General features: G+C 35.6%; 1 protein-coding gene across 1 annotated transcript in view; it reads right to left on the reverse strand.

Annotated features, from left to right (window-relative positions):
- The window catches only part of LOC121321212 (limbic system associated membrane protein), a 557,490-nt gene that overhangs the window by 181,620 nt on the left and 357,232 nt on the right, over window positions 1–18,638 (reverse strand). The window lies entirely within an intron of this gene.

Below are 18,638 nucleotides of genomic sequence, written 5' to 3' on the forward strand. Positions count from 1 at the left end.
GTCTTTGTACTGAACTCTGGACAGGGTTCATCCCCAATTCAGTTATATATAAAAGGTACTGGTGAGAGCATGTTGATGAGTTTAAGGATTTAGTATTTTGATTTGACATTGCTCGTTTGATGGACACACATAATTGAGTGAGTTTTCAGCACGTGTTTCTGCACTTTGTTCTGCCTCTGGGGTGAATCTATAGTTTAGGTGTAGGTGAAATAAACTCTGCATCACCTTTCCCTTTAAGACCCTTGCTGCAGAAATGTTAGTAAAATACAAACACACAAGAAGAAAGAGATTTTGACAGTACTATTAAAGCGTTTTGTACATTCCTCCCATCTTCTTTCATTTGGTTACCATGTTATACATCCACTACACATTTCTGGCCATTTATTGTTCTCACAGTTTCCCCAGGCTGGATATTTTCTACATGCAATAGATGTTGTTTCTAAGAAATTATGTAGTTTAGAAAATGATGTTATGTACCCCTATATACATTAAATACAGTTAATAACCTGTTTTATCTCTGCCTTTTTCCCCTTCCCCTTCCTTTTCTCCATCTACCACTGTTTCATCATCATCATCATGGGCAGTATAATGTAATACACTTTTGCATGTGGGCTGGATGGTTTGGAACTGTAGTTCAAGAGGGAAGATCTGTTTAGCTAACATTACTGTGGTTTTTAGAAAATAAAAAGGGAACAGCATTCTTTTTTTCCCCTCAAAACAAGTTTACTCATTGTTTAGATGCCATTAACGATTTAACTTAAAGATCTGACAACACGTATAGGGAACTGATGTAAGTGGTTATATACTGTGGAACCAACAAATTGTTTTTTTTTGTTTGTTTTAATAATCTGTAAAAGGTCATTCATTATGCTACAAATTGTTCTAGAATATGATTAGAAATAATAACACTGGCCTGCAATGAACCTTTGAAATTATATTTTGCTAGTGTCCCATAAACCAGGCATCCTATGCAAGATGATATCATTCTTGTCATTATATTAAAATTTACATACCTGGATTAACTAATTACAGAGTGCTCTAACCTACAGTATACTTATTTTTACTAAACCCGTCCCAAGTTTTCATTTTGTCGACTACGTTTTGAACCATTAATCTGCATTATTTTTTATTTAATCTTTTTTTTTTTTTTTTTTTTTTTTTGGTGAATTCGGATTATTATAATTTAAAATCTTCCTCTGAAGCACCAGTTCATTGTCTCAAACGTACTTTACACTGTTTGATAAAGGCCAGGGATATGATTCCTTCCATGCCAGAGAATTTATTCACCATCTCCTAGATTTACATATACCTCAATGAGAAGCATTTCAGTCTGTAATGTCACAGATTGTCAATGAATTAATCATAGCATGCTGTAAAAATCGGGTGAGATATGCAGAAACTTTAAACTGTTTTCATTATTTATCAATATATTTAAATTGCTCAATCAGAATTATAAGGTAAATAAGAAACTAAGTCAACTTGTAAAAGGTTTTGACAAACACCCTCTCTGCTAGAGCTACCCACAGAACCAACATAGCTCTACAGGGAGGGCCTATCCCTCCTTAACTGATATTAAAATACCACCACATACAGTTCTTCATATCATACTCAATAAGGCAATAACAACAGCACTTTTCAGCTTGACTTAGGTATCATTTTACCTCATCTTTCTTTGGTATATTTTCAGTTACAGTACCATCATTCTGTGTTTTTTTTTTTTTTTTTTTTTTTAGTATTTTTTTTTTAGAAATGTTAGAGATGCAGCGTTAGAAACAGTGAGTGTGACTATTCTGTCAGTGTGTTTGGTGTACTATTCATACTGCAAAAAGAACTATACATGCTCTTACCTTTTCTCTCTGTTCGCGATCAAGGGTTTCTTCTTTCTCATGGCACACAGTATCAGTAATGTGGTACAGCTTGCTGGGGTTCTCAGCCTTCACATTACAAAATGCCCAGTATTACTGATGCTGATTTCTCTTGTTTTGTGTAATATAAACTCACTGTTTAGAGAGACACTGTACCAATATAAGCTGCATTAGCGGGATGCAGTGGAAGGGTGGGGGGTGCACATTTTGATAGCCACTATGCAGCAGTATAGTACTCAAATAATACACAGTGTGTAGTCCAAACTTTCCATGAATTAATTAATGATAATGATAAGTGTTTGGTAGTGATTTATAACAGCTATTTATTGTTGTTAGAAGGAACATCTAGCAGACTAGTTGAACCCAAAACCAATTCATTGTTTTCTGTTCAATCAGACTAAAGGCAACACTTAAAGATTTCAAACACTATAGTACATCTCTCCAGGGTTATATTACATCCATGATCCTTAGCAGTAATTCACCTCTCAACTATCCTTTAGAATTTCTCTAGGACCTTTATTGCCTCTTGGGATTTCATAGTTACAAACTCCCCATTACAAATAGCATGCTACACATTGTAGGAAGCCTTTTGAATTGTCCCTGTGTTTCAAGTGTTGTACAATACCCAATGAAAATAATATACTATAGAGTATGCAAACTTTTAATAGGGAGACTTTTTGAAAACTTGATGTTCATAACTAATCTAAATCCTTACCCCAGACTCCCTATATCCCGTAAACCTCTTTAGTGAAGGAAATTATAGTTTATTATTAGCTATCATACTCAGCTGCAAAGGAGAGCTTATTCTTTACTTTCAGTCTTTTTTTCTTAATTTTTATTGTAGACTCCTACATCACATATGATTTGCTGAACAGCACAGATACAGCATGCTGTGAACACCCAGCCATTTCTGCTGACAGCTGCTTACAGAAGCAAGCTTGGGTAAGCTTAGGTTGAAGATCCTCCTTTCCCCAATGGCAATTGTATGTGGGACTTTGCATGCTTCAAAATAGAAAGTAGAAAAACTCAGGGGTTGCTCAGTTCACCTCAAGTTTAAGAGCTTGGGGCTGGGGAAAGGGTTTCTTGATATTTGTAATGCCGATAAACACCAAGGAATCATTTTGTAGGGTTAAATTAAACACTAACATTCTCCTGATAAAAACATGTCGGCTGTAAACCTTAATCATGTTTTTAGATTTGAGAATGACAAGGAGTAGATCTGCAATGAGAACACTGTAAACCAATCAGCCAACTTTAAGAAATTGCAAGAGGTATTTAACAACTGCAGTGATGGAGTACAACAAAGGCTATAAGTCCATACTCCTGTGTGCAAGTATAAGTTACCCCCTGGCTGAGCATAAGTGTAAATGCAAAGCGTGGGGGCTGAGATGTTTATAGATTTGCATTACTTTACAACAGCATGGTAAAGTAATACAAATCTACACACACACACACACACACACACACACACACACACACACACAGTCAGATTGAGTCAGAAGTGAAAAGACTTGGTGGCTGCAGTGAGGAGGATCCGAAGGCAAAACTGGGTTTCTTTTCTCAGTAACAGAAAGCAATGTGAGCCCAGACACCTCTGATAAGTAACTGCCTGATAAGTAAATTAATGCTAATGAGCAGTGTCAGCTTAGACTGGCTGAACAGAAAAGAGACACTGACTTATCAAGCTGACTCTCTCCTTCCCAGCAAAGGGACTGCCATCAGTCCCTCAGCTATATTAATGAGCGTGCATTTCAAAGTTCTGCATGTATGCCAATCATCAAAATTGATAGATGGCCCTCTCTGTCAAAGGAGGTGCCACCTTGTGGATTATATGTGCAACTGGTTAATAGACAAAATTACCGTACTCCTTTTCAAAATGAACATCAATCAGCTTTTAATAAACAACAAACAAGAAACAACTTAAATGTTATATATTTATAAGCAGGTTTCAAAGCAGGTTTAAAAACACAAAATAACTTAATTTCACATATTTTTAGATATGAGAGTCTTTGAGATTAAAATACATATTGGGCCTTGTGATGAGTCAAAGGGTTTTCGGTCTGTGATTCAGCCGCCCGACAGTAGATGGCATCAAACCAACTCGGGACTTCCCTCACCAAGATCTCGTGACCATGGCAAAAGTCATCTTTTGAGGGGCGGCACCTTGGTGAGGGGCGGAAGTACGAGTATGTAAATTCCAGCCACTGGAGTCAAGTGAAGGATAAGGACACGTGTCGGTTGGGGATTGGTGTTCCACTGACTACAGAGGCGGGGCATTACATACTAAAGGGAACGTACTACTGTGTTCGGGGTTGGTCCGAAAGTAAAATAGGAGGAGTAACGGGTGGAGGGAGAGACTGGTTTTGTGCAGCGGGATTTTTTAAAACACTAACATTTCTTTTGTCTTTTTTTTGTTTATGTATGGGTCGCCACGTCGTCACAGTTTGTTTTTGGATCTCACCCCTGCACTCCTTCCCTCACACCATTTTGTTTTCGTTTGTTATTTAATCCTTTTTGTTGTGTATAGAGAATAAAAATAAATTATTTTATTTCTGTACACATAAATTACTGTCTGGACATTCCATTTAATACACTCTCGCCTCACAGGCCTCATTTAGGAAAGGGCACTAAACTTTATGGTGGACAATAATTGTATAGATGTATAGATAAATTGTATGTATGCTAATATACTCAAATATACTACTTCAGTCATAAGGTAATTTTGCACTTTCCATGGCTTCTTGAAGTTAAAAAAGTCCTTTCCTTTCGTTGAGACTCCATAGCTTCTTTAATTTCCAGTAAACTCAAAATACGTTGCCTTGTGCAGAATATCATAGTAATGTTGTATGGTATAATATTTCATAACTGAAGCTGCTGCAATGCAAATCACACATGTTGCCTTGTTGTCTAAATTATTCAGTGAAAAAATAATCATCTGGCTAACGATTTTGGAATCTTCTGTGTTCCACCTCCATTTTTTGCTTCCATGATATCTCCAACTGCTTTTATGCTACTGATTTTAAATTTAACACACAGTAAAATAAATAGTTTAAACAAGCATTCGCTTCACTACCTAATCAAAATGATGTATGCTGTGTGCGTGAGGAAACTGACCCTGTGCACTATTTGATTGGCTATTTTACTACCTCTGTGAGCTGTGATTGGGTTAATGCCACTCTTACAATGCAGACTGCACATGTTGAATACGCATGTTATATTAAAGAGACGGGCTGTTTTGAAGAAGAATTCATAATACATGTAGCGTGCATGATTTGGCATGTAAATTAGCCAACTACTGTGCATGTAAATTAATGCATTATCTGTTAGTAAATAGGGCGCTAACTCCAAATGTAGTGCCCTTTCGTAACTGAAGTTCTTAAATGTACACTAATGAACATTCTAGAGGTGTTTCATGGATTATGTGTGTTCATTATTGCCTGACAAAACAGACAACCGGTGTTAATATAGGATTGAGAATTACAACTCGTATCACTGTTATCCCATCATACACTCAATGTACAAAAAAAAGCTAAAAAAAACCCACCTTAAATAATACAGCTACAATATCTGTGTTTGTGTTTGTATTAAGACAGCAGTCATAAATTATGGTGAACACAGTAAATATAAGCCTAGTTGTAAAAGCTCAGATTGTTACAGGGGTTGCATTAGGTCACATTGAAAATGAAGTAAAATCACTAGGGTCATTGTAATTTGTATAAAACTTACTTGCAAGATAGCGTCTCATTTTCAGTTTACTAAAGCCTCTCAGTGGAGGCCCAGTGCCCATTGTTTCACAACAAAAACAAATACGTTTCTCAGTGCATCATCTGATATACATAATATATGCACATACTGCACAATATGTCATGCATTCATAAAAAAAAAAAAAACACTTTTTAACAGTGCAATAACAGCCTTCTACATACTTCAGGCATTATTACATAAGAATAGTCTGTGCTATTATTTCACCCAACTCCTTCAAATCCTGAGTCAAGCATATTATTGTTTACATGTAATATTAAACTTAAAGACGAATTAGCTAAATGCCATAGGGAAGCCTGATGTTTCTGTCAAGCAGCAAACTTTTGGTTTCTGTGCTGCAAAGTCTTTCACCTTTGAAGTGCAATCAATTATCCCAACCCATGGTTGGAAGTGAGGCAACCCAACTACAGAATAGTGGCAGGTCTCTGCATCAAAAATCCAATCTGTTACACTATGTCTTCCATGCTGTTTTATCAATAAAGTGTGGATTTAAAACCTGTATAAGCTATAAATGAAAGATCTTGGAGTAGTCTTACCTGTATTGCTATGTAGGCTCACGATGACCAGAGAAATACATTATAGCTAGTATGTAAAGTATAACTTAAGCCCCTTTCACACTGGCATGTCCTGTTGGGTCATAGCCTGGTGTCATGCAGGTTGGCTACACGATTTCACACTGCTTTTTGAAGAAGCAGGTTCGATCTGGGTGACAGAAATTAGCACACAATGTGCGTACGCAATGCCCCGGAAGCAGCCTGTTATGGAAGCTTCCATCCAATCTTCTCTGGATTGATTCGTCGCCTCAAATGTTGATTGGAGCAAATGTTTCTTCACCCCTGCTTCAATATGGCTAAACAGAATAAACAGAAATGGAAGAGAAACCTTAACGCAGTCATGGCTGCTAGCTTGTTACTTTGTTCACTTATGAACACCCATCATGCATTTTGTCTCGCTTGACCTAGGTCGAAAACGCATCGACCCACATTCTGAGGTGGGTTGCTGCTGACTTGGGCACAGGACCTGGGTAGGAGTGCCAGTGTAAAAGGGGCTATAGATATCTTTAGCTATCTTGCCTCATTTGCAACAATTTGTTACAGGTTAAGCCAGAATTAATGGGATCATTTAATTTTGAAAGAAATGTGCAAATAAAAAAATGTTTTATTTATTTGTTTATTTATTCAGTTCACCTTAAGGTGGTGTTATATAACAATCACGTGAGAACCTTCATTGAACTTGTGGTTAATCAGATTGAATTGTGTGGTCTTGTTTAATCTTAACCAAGTGGTTTAGCACAGCAGTCTTTTCCTGCATCACATCTTCTCATCTATAAATATCCTGCATAGACACTTAAATAATTTCTTACATTATCATGTCATTCTCAAAAGCCTCTACTTTAAAGAGCTAAGAAGAAACACCTCCACAATAGACAACTGAATAGCACATTTTATGCTATTATTTGGTGTCCTTTTCCTGTAGCCTTGGCTCTGCTAAATCTCTTCCCACCACAGACACAGTGACAAAGACAGCATCTTCTCTTTGTTGCAGATGGCAAAGCCTCAGCTGGCTAGCTCTTGACAGTTGTGGTTTATAGTTTGTTTTCCAAGTAGAAACTTCTCTGTTGTTCTAGGTGTTTGAAAATATGAAACTTCTGCTATCAAACGGGTGTAGACTTGATCCCAGAGTAGCACACTGCAGACTAATAAAAGGGACACTGGTATACATTTTCAAAAAACACATCCACACTGCTGCATTTATTAGAACACCTCAAGATTTGTCATTTATATCCTTTATATAGCTACCTGTATGAAAACCTCAGGGTGTGAGAATTTAAATTTTCAGTCAGTTGTCAGTGTGTAAAAAAAATATTCACGCATGTGTGACAATGTTAAACCACTTTGTGCTTTAATTAAGCATCTTAATCAACTTCTAAAAAGTCTCATGCATTTTACCATTTGTGGCTATGCATTCCTTTTCTCATGCTATTTTAAATTAATTGCATGTGCTTGTTAAAGTCATCAATGTGTGTGTGTGTGTGTGTGTGTGTGTGTGTGTGGCCTGTGTTATGCTTGATTAACATACATGTATTACTTTGTTTATCATTTTGTGTCTGCTTGTCTCTAACGAGGTCAGGAAAAACTGTATTTAAATAGCTCTGTAGCCTGATTGAGTCAATGTGTCATCGGTTCCAGTCCTGTGTTGTGCATACCCGTCAACATTGAGCTTTCAAAATAAGGGAGCTTTTCTAAACTGAAATCTTAGTGGCCTGAATTAACGTGAACACCTACATAAGACAAAGGCATATACCTATTCCACTTTATTACTTGGTAGAATGTTAGACTGTGATATAGTGCTCCTTGTAATTGCTTTTAAAAAGGAAACATATCAAAAACAATCATGTCATGCTTCACAATCCAATTCTCTCTTGGCCCCTGTGGTTCTTATTGTACTGCAGTTGTAGGTGGCTGATTTGGCAGTAGCCAATACTTTGTAAACAGGTCCACTGTACTTGATTTTGCATGACAGCAAAGCATATACTGTTGGTGTTGTTACTTGCATCACACAACAAATCTAAGGCTTAGTTTGGTATTGCACATTGACCTCATCATCAAAGGACAAGCTGTATGGCACCTATTTTATAACAAGAAAAAAAAGACTTCATCATAATATTTTTTTTTAAAGCCAAAATACACAAGAATGTGGCATTGCGACGTTATTCATTGCACTGCACATATGTGGCAGATCAATAATACCACTGCCAGTAACATTTAATTGTCATCTCTCTTCTATTTTAAATGAACACACTATTGCTGTACATGAACACATAATCAATCAATCTGAATTTCTAAAGCAATGTTGATGCTGAAATTGTAATAAAAACGCCTTTCACTATTTGCGTGAGTTTTAAACTTTCCTGCAGAATACTTTGCTATTTGTGAGTCTGGGAACATTTCTACTGTAGATTTGCTGAATTGTCACAACATGTAAAGGTCTCTGCATATTTCTTGATCTCCATTTTTCTTTTGGCAATGAAAGATGTTATTAATTGTGTGCTGGCTTTTTGGTGTTTTTGTGATCTCTCGTTCTTACCACAAACATCGTTCTTGCTCCCGTGTCCCACCGTTAAAATAAATCGGTACTACATAGTTTATAGAAAGTATGCTTTTTCCAGCGTTGCTTAAGATTGTGTGAGGAGCTTTAAATCAATATTTGTGGTGGTGGTGGGGGGGGGGGGGATTTTCAAGAATGTGAGCCTTGCACACTGAATGCATGTCTGCCACAGGGCTACCCTGGGTCCTAAACTCTACTCAGTAAGTGACCACAGACCGTACACTACTTTTGCAGAAATTAAAGGTTTGCTGGCATAAAGGGGTTTAGCAGTAGTTTTGAGCAAAATACAAGAGAATCCCAGCAAATAAGGGAGAGTTGACAGATCTGTGTGTGTGTTTAATAAAAAGAGCTGTGGTTAATTTTGAACACTGTTTCCTCACTTTTCTTCCACCACCACTACAATATATAGGGATCTATTTCTGATCTAAAAACATTCATCAACCAATGACTGCCTACTTTTATTATCAATTCCAAGACGACCAAATCATTGAAATTTGTCTAAATTGTATTGGGTCTATGTACGCAAATCTGTTTGGTTGCATAGTACATTACCACAGCACTACCAAGATTAACAGTGAAGCTCCTTAACGTTGATTTATTAACAGTGAAATGGTTTACTGGGAAGCTTTCACTAGGTATGTCCTCACAAAAATCTTTCTATCACAAGCAGCCTGTCAGAGAACAGAACAGTGTGTTTTAGAGACTGTAGATTGGCATACGAGAACCAAAGAGAATGTTATCTGTAAAAAAAAACAAAAAAAACAAAACCAACCAAACAAAAAAAAAAAACAGATCTTGATTTATTCCTAATTTTTCCTCACACTAGATAGATCATGTCTCCAACATCTGACACATTATCAGGCATGTTCATCCAGAGACACTAATCTCCAAGGATGGAGCTATATAAAGTGACTGATTGCCTCACCACTCAATCCAATCTCTAAAGATACCATTTGTACTTGTCCCCCATCTAAAGCAACAGCTACTCCTTTCAGACACAGTGCAAAGTGTAAGTACTCACTGGTGTGTATAATGGAGAGGATCTGCACAATGCCAGGGAACTTGCATGATGAATGCTTCTCAACATTTTTAGGGGGAGAGCATGTGGGAATATCTAGAGTGAGGTACTACTTTATAATATGTTGCAGCAGTTCAAATATCATTACATTTTAATTAATATGATTTCCAAATGAATTATTAAAAAACCTTATTTATTGATTATTCATATGGAACCCTAAACATAACATTATTTCATCATGAATGAATACCAGATAATCTATCTGACATTTTCTGGTATTATGTGCTATTTGAAAATACCAGGTATAGAAAATGGAGGAATGGGAATCTCTACTGCCTGTGGCAAATGCAATTAAGCAAACGGATCTGACAACTTTACTTTCAATACTAAATAAGAAGTTGCATTACAGTCAGTTTATTCTTAAATGAATAACTCTTGTATTGTACGGTAAATTGTGTGTATATTGGGATTAGATGTTGTGCAGAAAGCCTGTATGAACTCCCTGCCTTTCCACTGAAACTTAACCATCTTTTTTTTTTTTTTTGAATCCCAATGAGATATGTTAACAGTTCAATTAGCACGCTTTTCGTGGTTTTGCTGTTGTTAATTATTTGGACGCATCACCTGATCTTGGTATTTGGAGAAGTGTTACACTTCTAGACTTTATGTCTTCACTTTGCACTAGTGACACTTTTTTATTTTTTATTTTATTAATCTCTAGTTAAAAACAAGTTTATGAAATGTTATAAAAATACTAGTCATGTATTATAAAATTCTGTCGCATTGAGTTCAAATGTAGCACATGTGACTTATTTTACCCCTTCAATTCAGATCACTTATTTACAAGCAAAATTAATAATAATATTCATATGTAATGCAGAGTTGGAGGGAATCAGACTATAACTTTTGTCTACCCATTAGTTTCAAAAGATTAAATACTATACACATTGAATATACTGTAAATATAAATAAGGTAATATCAAATAAACTATCCAATCACTGTTTTGTTGAAGACATGAATCAGCTGTTCCATAAAAAAACAGAAAGTGATCACTATTCACAATTCAGGTCACTGCAGACATTAACTGAAGTTCAAATGCACATTCATTTAATAGATAGGACTGGCATAGAGTTGCTACCAAATTTGCCAAGTCTGCTTATAATAAGCGGAATTGGGCTTATTTTTATTGACAGTCGCTTTAATTTCTTCGCAGAAGAGTCGCAGGTTTTTTGTAATAGGTGATGGGACTTCGACAGTTTAAAATGGTTGTAGGACTGGTTTTGGTGATTGACATTTGTCAATGTATATGCACGTCATTAGAAAAAAACAGGACATATGTATAAACACCCCCCACCTCCCCTCCCACTGAAATGGGTTGGGCTTGTCTTGGGCTTGTTTTGAAAAGCAGTGCTGCTTTTTTTCTCGTGACACTTGGGAACACTGGTCACTACATACAGAGCCAGCGCAGAGTACTGCATTTTGGAACTGGCACCAGACAATACAACAGGAATGTTTTGTTGTTTCGTCCCTTATTTGCTTACAGTCATGTCAATGAATCAAACTTAAACCCAAGTACAAACTTTACTCCTACTCATCAAAAACAGATGCCTTTTGAAGATATGCAGAACCCTTATTCTGACAAATACCACCACATATGTTTATAAAGAAACAAAATGATTAATCTTCAATCCTTAATTGCTCTAGAAAAGTCAATCAACAATGAGGAATCAAGAACACAGCTATTCTTAATGTAGAATAGAACACTGTAATCAGGTAAACTGTGGTGTATCGTCAGGCTGGGTCATAATGTCATTCTGTTTATGAGCGCCTGTTTTGTTGATGACAAAAATCAGCTGGAGAAAAAGTCTGTTAACTACTCAACACGTAGTGTTTTATCCTCTTGTGAACTCGAGAATAAGCCTGCTTTAGAGTAAAATTAACATTTTGTTTGAGGTAGAATGTAAGAAAAGTATTATTGCTTTCAATTCATGCGTTGAGTTAATGAGCACTATAGTATTTGTTTGTATGTGATTTATACAAATTGATGTGGGTTTTACAAGATAATTATCATTCTGCGTTTAAAGCTAGAATCCAAATTTAGCTGTCTTGATAATAGATCATTGTCGTTAGGTTGTCTGGACACAAAGATTGTCTTTTATTTGCACCTTTTAATTTTTCCTTTATTTAGTTTTACTTACAATAAAACTGTTCCTTTATAGTCACTAGAAGCGTTGTCCAGACTGATTATTTCAATATTGGTGGGTCCTACATGATTTTTAATTAAAATAAGGTATTATATGATTACAGCTTAAATTAGTCCAAATACAAATATACCTTGCACACTACAATGGATATTGATAGTTCATTGTACTGCAGAGTTAAAAAGGCATGATGAATCAAGGTAGCTACAATTATTGCAGCAATAAAACCCTAACACTAAATGTGCTATCTACAATTGCAGACTGTTTTACTATGCTAGACTGCTCTGTAAGTATAGCCAATCCCAATATGGGTGTCTTATTATCATTATATGTCAGTAAAGTAACAGAATGTGAATTGCATTTTGTTTCATTTTTCTAGCACCAGAGGATAAGGTAGAGATGTTCCTACAATTATGAAAGTGAAACATTTACTAATTGAAATACGTAGCATTACTGTTTAACCTTTTGTAATGATTAAATATACATGTTTTCTTTTAAATATCCAATTTATGCCATTGAAATACTAAATATATTTAGGTTTCTATATTTCCAATTTATATGTGAATTGTTTAAACTGCTTATTTAAGAATTTGTGAAATATGGCTTTAAAAAAAAAAAAAAGCAGGATCTTTTTACTTTTGGAGAAAATTATAGAAAAATTATATATGAATACCGATAATCATTCTTGTGTCAAATAGTTATTAATGGTCATTTTTTATCAAAAAAAAGAAGCCTTGGAATACCTAAACTGACATTCTTCCACTAAATATCAGCTTTTGCATATTTTGCTATTGGAATCTACTGCATTAGAAAATAGTCTCTCCTTTTTTCTGTTGTATAATCATGCCCATTCACTTTAGCTATTCAGACTAAAATTACATATCTTATTCTGACAGAAAGAATGGGGGAAGACAGGATATCATTCAAAAAGCCTTCTCACCATATTACAGACCTTTCAAATTCTCTTTTTATTGCTTGATGGAGGAGGAAAAAAATGTCTGAGATAAATAAAATGACTTAATGAGGCAAATTGAATGGTGAATGATTGACCAAAGCTGGGACATGCTGAGAGAAGGTATTCTTTAAAGCGTCAGGTAAGTTTCCAAATATACCCCACCCCCCCACCCCCTTTGTGCCTCCTCTTACCGTCTTTCATTTCCCATGTTCATATTCTCTATAAAAATTATTCAGGCAGTTACTGTAATTTGTATTTGTCCTGTTTTTACTTGGCAACAATGTTAACAATCTTGAAATAACCTGGAGTCATGGATCAGAATGGTTCTAAACTCTACCACAAAAAAGAAAGAAGAACATGGATATTTATGTTTCATCTTCCGTTGGCGTACTGCTGGTGAAAAAAAATACCTCAAGGCCAGACGAGGAGCGATTGTACAATTCCACATTGCAGCCATGAATGCACCTTGGGTATAAAGAATTCAAATTGTATCTTCTGAGTAACCGATTCTCTAAATGAATTAAGCCGCTTAGAGGGTGAACTGTTTAATTTAAAAAAATAAAATGGTGGGGGAGGCATTTTCTTACAGGATGAGAGAGCTTTCAGAGTTAGCCAGTTCCAATAGTGAGAACGGTGAGGTGGTATTTTGATGTGGAAGTTGAGAACACCCATCTCATTTCAATTGTGATCATTGCCTGCAGAGGTGAAAGGATAGTGCAGTCATCTACTGTAGAGTCAGTAGTTTTTTTTTTTTTTTTTTTTATGATATGGACTACTAACTGAGCTGAGACCTAAATTATACTATATAACTATAAACTGAAAGCATTGTGGGGTTCAAGGCAAAAGCCATAAACAATACAGCAATACAAGAAAAAAGAAACATAACCGTTTCAAATTCATTAAAGAATCAAATGATAAGGCAGAAGTTTTCTTTATCCATTCCATAAAGGTATGACCCTGTTGTTAAAGGCCCCTCTCTCTTTAGATACCAACACCAGGATCATGGGTATCTAATCATGGCCACCCCACATGGAAGCACATTACACAATGTGTTTGAGCATGCTCTCTGGCTACTATCCATGGAGTGTGAATAGACTCTAATAGTAGTCAAAAAGACTAAAAAGCCTTTCTTACAGATTTTTTTTCTTAAAGATCCATTTTATCTTTAAATGAATACCTCGTGCTCTCTGAAATTGAATAATGTTTATTTTTTAACTGGTTTAGTTTTCCATAAACGGTATGTTTTCAAACAGAAATAATAGAATGTGACTAATAAGAACACTTATCATAGGATTATAAGCAGATAACAAGATTAAATGTTATGCAAATTGAGAGGGTAAAAAAAGAAGGGACTTTCTATCACAGTGTTGGTTTTAGTATTTTTTAAAGAATGGTGTTTATTTTAGTATTTTAACATTTCTAACTATGTTAGTGGTATTTATCTTTTTATTAAACAATATTAAACAACCTACCAGCTGACCCTCCAGATATTGATGTTACTCTGTTGCTTGTGTTTTGTTAGTCACTAGTGTCACGTAATTTACTAGATAAAAGGATATTTTCATTTTTGCTTTTATTTGTGAAAATGTAACAAATAGGTTTGGCCCTACTCTCTCTGTTGCTGGTGCAGGATCCCTGCTGTGCTACCACTCAAGGTGTACAGAACCTATGCGCATTGAGACCTACAAAGACTACAAATATATCCATCTGAAAATGTGGTCTGTGCCAATTATGACTCGTGATACATCAATGGCCTTGGTAAACCTACAGTCGTTTTGTCTCCCCTGATCCTGATTACCTTAAAAGTATTTTTCATGCTTCTCTACAGTGGGCTATCAGTCTCCAACAACTGTTAACCCCGGTGTGATGTAAAATACTCTTATGTCCTTGTATCTGTGCTAAATGAGAACTGCCAATTAAAACAAAACAGGGGGAAAAAAGCAGTGTTGTGTCCTGAGGATTACTTTACCAACACCTCATTTTTACTGGTACCCAACCTCTAAGCAGTGCTGCTAACAGATAACAATAAGCAAACTAAGCAGAACTAGTGCTACAGTACAGGAACTGTTCGATTGACTGCAGGTAGACATTGATACCTTTAATAATCTCAACAGGGGTTCTTTCTCACTGTCTTTTTCATATTGTTTCCCGTTAGATATTTGGTGTGGATCGCAAAAAGGGATATGCATAAATATTTGAGAGGAAATAAGCAAGGCTTGGCAGGAGTAAACAGAAACAGATTGTTGTGATCCCAAACACTCCTAGATGTGTTCAAAGCCAATCTGCAGGGCTATATTTCATTGTAAAGTGCTACCCTGCAGTAAGAGAGATAGGGCTTGAGCAGCTGCTGAATTAATTGTATCCAGGATACCTCAAATCCTGCTCCTTGTCTTAAATAGGCCATACAGAGATGTGTTATGCCCCAGGCTACATAATACAAAATAATTACTTGCTAACTACAGTGTAATTAATGTAAGTATTCTCGTATTATTTCACAACTATTAAGTTATCTGTGTTCTATTGTCATACTCAAATAAGACTTTCATTTTAGAATGAGGAAAACAAAGACTGGTCTGTCAGAAAGCAATACACAGCCACCTGTAAATTTAATCAAATAAACTATTGAGAATTCAAAGAAATATCGGCCAACAGAATTTTAAGATATTTAACCATACCATACTTGAAATATTCCTTAAAAATACTGGCATTTTCAGAGAAATCTGAGTTCTAATTCTACTGAAATACAGCCTGCCAGAACTTTTATTTTTATTTTTATGTTAAGTTGAATGAAATATGAATCTTTCATTTAACATTAAAGAAAAGGCCATCATGTTACAATTATCATATCTATGGTCTTATCATAACAGCTCTCCCATGTGGTGACAAAAAGAACATTCCAGAATCACTGACATCATTGGAATTTGAGACAGGATTTTGTGCATTGTTTTAAATGGATAAGGTTTGGCATGAAACATGAAACGTGGACTGAAAAGTCATTATCTTGTCACAATGTAACAGACTGGAAGCTATTAAAAATAAAAAAATAACATGCTTATTGTTTGAAACTGCTAAAACAGTGGGTGTCCACCTGGCCATCGCTCCCACAATACAGATTAGCAAGGAATATTATGACTTGTGTTTAAAATTCACATACCTTTGTTGTGCTTAAAATACAGTCAGTGAGTGACAGCTTTTAGAAGCACGACACACTGGTAATGAATAGCATGATGAGAGTGCTGGCATTTCATAAAGAACTCAATTTGAACTAATTTTCTACCTCAGTTAGCTCTGAATTCAAGGTTGTGTGTGTAAGTGTGAGGGGGAGGAGGCTTTAAATAGAGGATTTACATGGTGTGTATTAGAACATAAGAACGTTTACAAACGAGAGAAGGCCATTCGGCCTTTCTTACTCGTTTGGTTGTTAGTAGCTTATTGATCCCAGAATCTCATCAAACAGCTTCTTGAAGGATCCCAGGGTGTCAGCTTCAACAACATTACTGGGGAGTTGGTTCCAGACCCTCACAATTCTCTGTGCAAAAAAAGTGCCTCCTATTTTCTGTTCTGAATGCCCCTTTGTCTGATCTCCATTTGTGACCCCTGGTCCTTGTTTCTTTTTTCAGTTCGAAAAAGTCCCTTGGGTCGACATTATCAATACCTTTTAGAATTTTGAATGCTTGAATTAGGTTGCTGCATGGTCGCCATGGTCAAGATGGAATAGATTAAATTATTTTAGCCTGTCTGCATATGACATGCCTTTTAAACCCAGAATAATTCTGGTCACTCCTTTGCACTCTTTCTAGAGCAGCAATATCCTTTTTGTAGCGAGGTGACCAGAACTGAACATAATATTCAAGATGAGGTCTTACTAATGCGTTGTATAGTTTTAGAATTACTTCCCTTGATTTAAATTCAACACTTCTCACAATATATCCAAGCATCTTGTTGGCATTTTTTATAGCTTCCCCACATTGTCTAGATGAAGACATTTCTGAGTCAACAAAAACTCCTAGGTCTTTTTCATAGATTCCTTCTTCAATTTCACTATCTCCCATATGATATTTATAATGCACATGTTTATTGCCTGCATGCAGTACCTTACACTTTTCTCTACACATACTTCCAGCTAAGGTTTGAGCAATCCAGCAAGAATACTGTGTTCTAGTACACTATGGGCCATGACTCTTTGATGCCTTACATTCTAATGATTTTCTGAGCACTTTACTGTTCAAGAAAAAAAGGTTGGCATGCTGTTTTTAAATAGGGCTAGACCTGTTAAGATACAGGGGAAATGCCCTCTCCTCCATTCCCCACCCAGACAATTACAAAACCTCTGTCCTAATCTTAGTACAGAGCCAGTTAGTAAACTCAAGGACCAGCTAAAATACTACCAGATTTCATGTTCTGCTACAGGTTCAGTGTCATTATTATATAATGAATGTTATGGTCTTTTGTGTTTAAGCCTTTATACCTCTGAGTACTCCCCAGTCTAAAATATAATAAGCTTGTGAACATGTTTAAGTGATAGAGAGAAGTGATTAAAGAGAAGTTGTTTCAAATATCACTTGACTTGCTTTCATGTACAATCTCTTTACTATTTGCAATGTTTGCAATTATTCGGCGTGCTTCTGGGTTCTGTAGCTCCAATAATGTTGTTTTTGTTCTCTATCATTATTTATTTATTTATTTATTTTAAGTATTATTATTTAATTATTTAGCAGACACTTTTATCCAAAGCGACTTGCAGAAATTAAACAAAATATAACAATATCAAATTACAGTCTTGAATTGAAAAATAAAATAGAAAAAATAAATATAAAGATACGGAGAGAAATCGCAGATGGAAGGACATAGCAGACATATAAAAGCAAATGAAGAATTATACATATTTAAAATACACAACTAACTAATAAAATATTACAACACATAACAACACAAAAACAACTCAGAACAGCCAGTGTCCTTTCCCAATAACCATTCCCTATCAGCCTTTATTTGACTTTCTTTCACTGTTTGGAGAATGTTAAGTGCTGCACCTGAACAGCTTCCCGCATCCCACTAAAATCGTGACATAGACAGATATAGGAAAAAATAGATATAAAATGTCTATTTACAATAATATATATCTAATACATCAGTGTTGGAGCAACACAACACAGAACCATTGTAAATGACTGTAAACACCATAAAACAGTCAGGGGGGCATGAACAATTAAATAGGCAATTAAAATGACTTTGAAGCTACCTACACTTTCATTTGAAATAGCTTTTTTTCTCTTTAATTTGTTATTGCATCTATTACAAGTCTAACACTTTTGTTCCTCAGAGGGGATGTTTTTTGTAGTGACGTGTTATGCTGCTAATTATTTTCATAAAATACTTTTACTGCCTTGTGTGTCATGAAGATGTATTTTTACCTCTGTATGGTGAAAGGAATTACGGTATAATTTTTAAAGCAAGCATTTTAACAGAGAGTAAACATAAACAACTGGGATGCCTTTTCTGGGATTTATTGTACAGATCGTTAGGTTAAAATGAGGGATTTATACAAATTCCATCCTTTTTAGAACAACTGGATGACACACGTCAGGTGGAGTGAGACTGAGAAGGCAAGCAAAATCAAGTACAAAAAGGTGTGACCGCATTTCCATAGAAAGTCATATTTATTGAATCTGCTATGGTCTTTTATGATTCAATGACTGAAAGCAGAACAACAAATCATAGCTAAATG

Source organism: Polyodon spathula, chromosome 9 (assembly GCF_017654505.1).
Source record: "Polyodon spathula isolate WHYD16114869_AA chromosome 9, ASM1765450v1, whole genome shotgun sequence".
In the NCBI taxonomy this organism is placed as follows: domain Eukaryota; kingdom Metazoa; phylum Chordata; class Actinopteri; order Acipenseriformes; family Polyodontidae; genus Polyodon; species Polyodon spathula.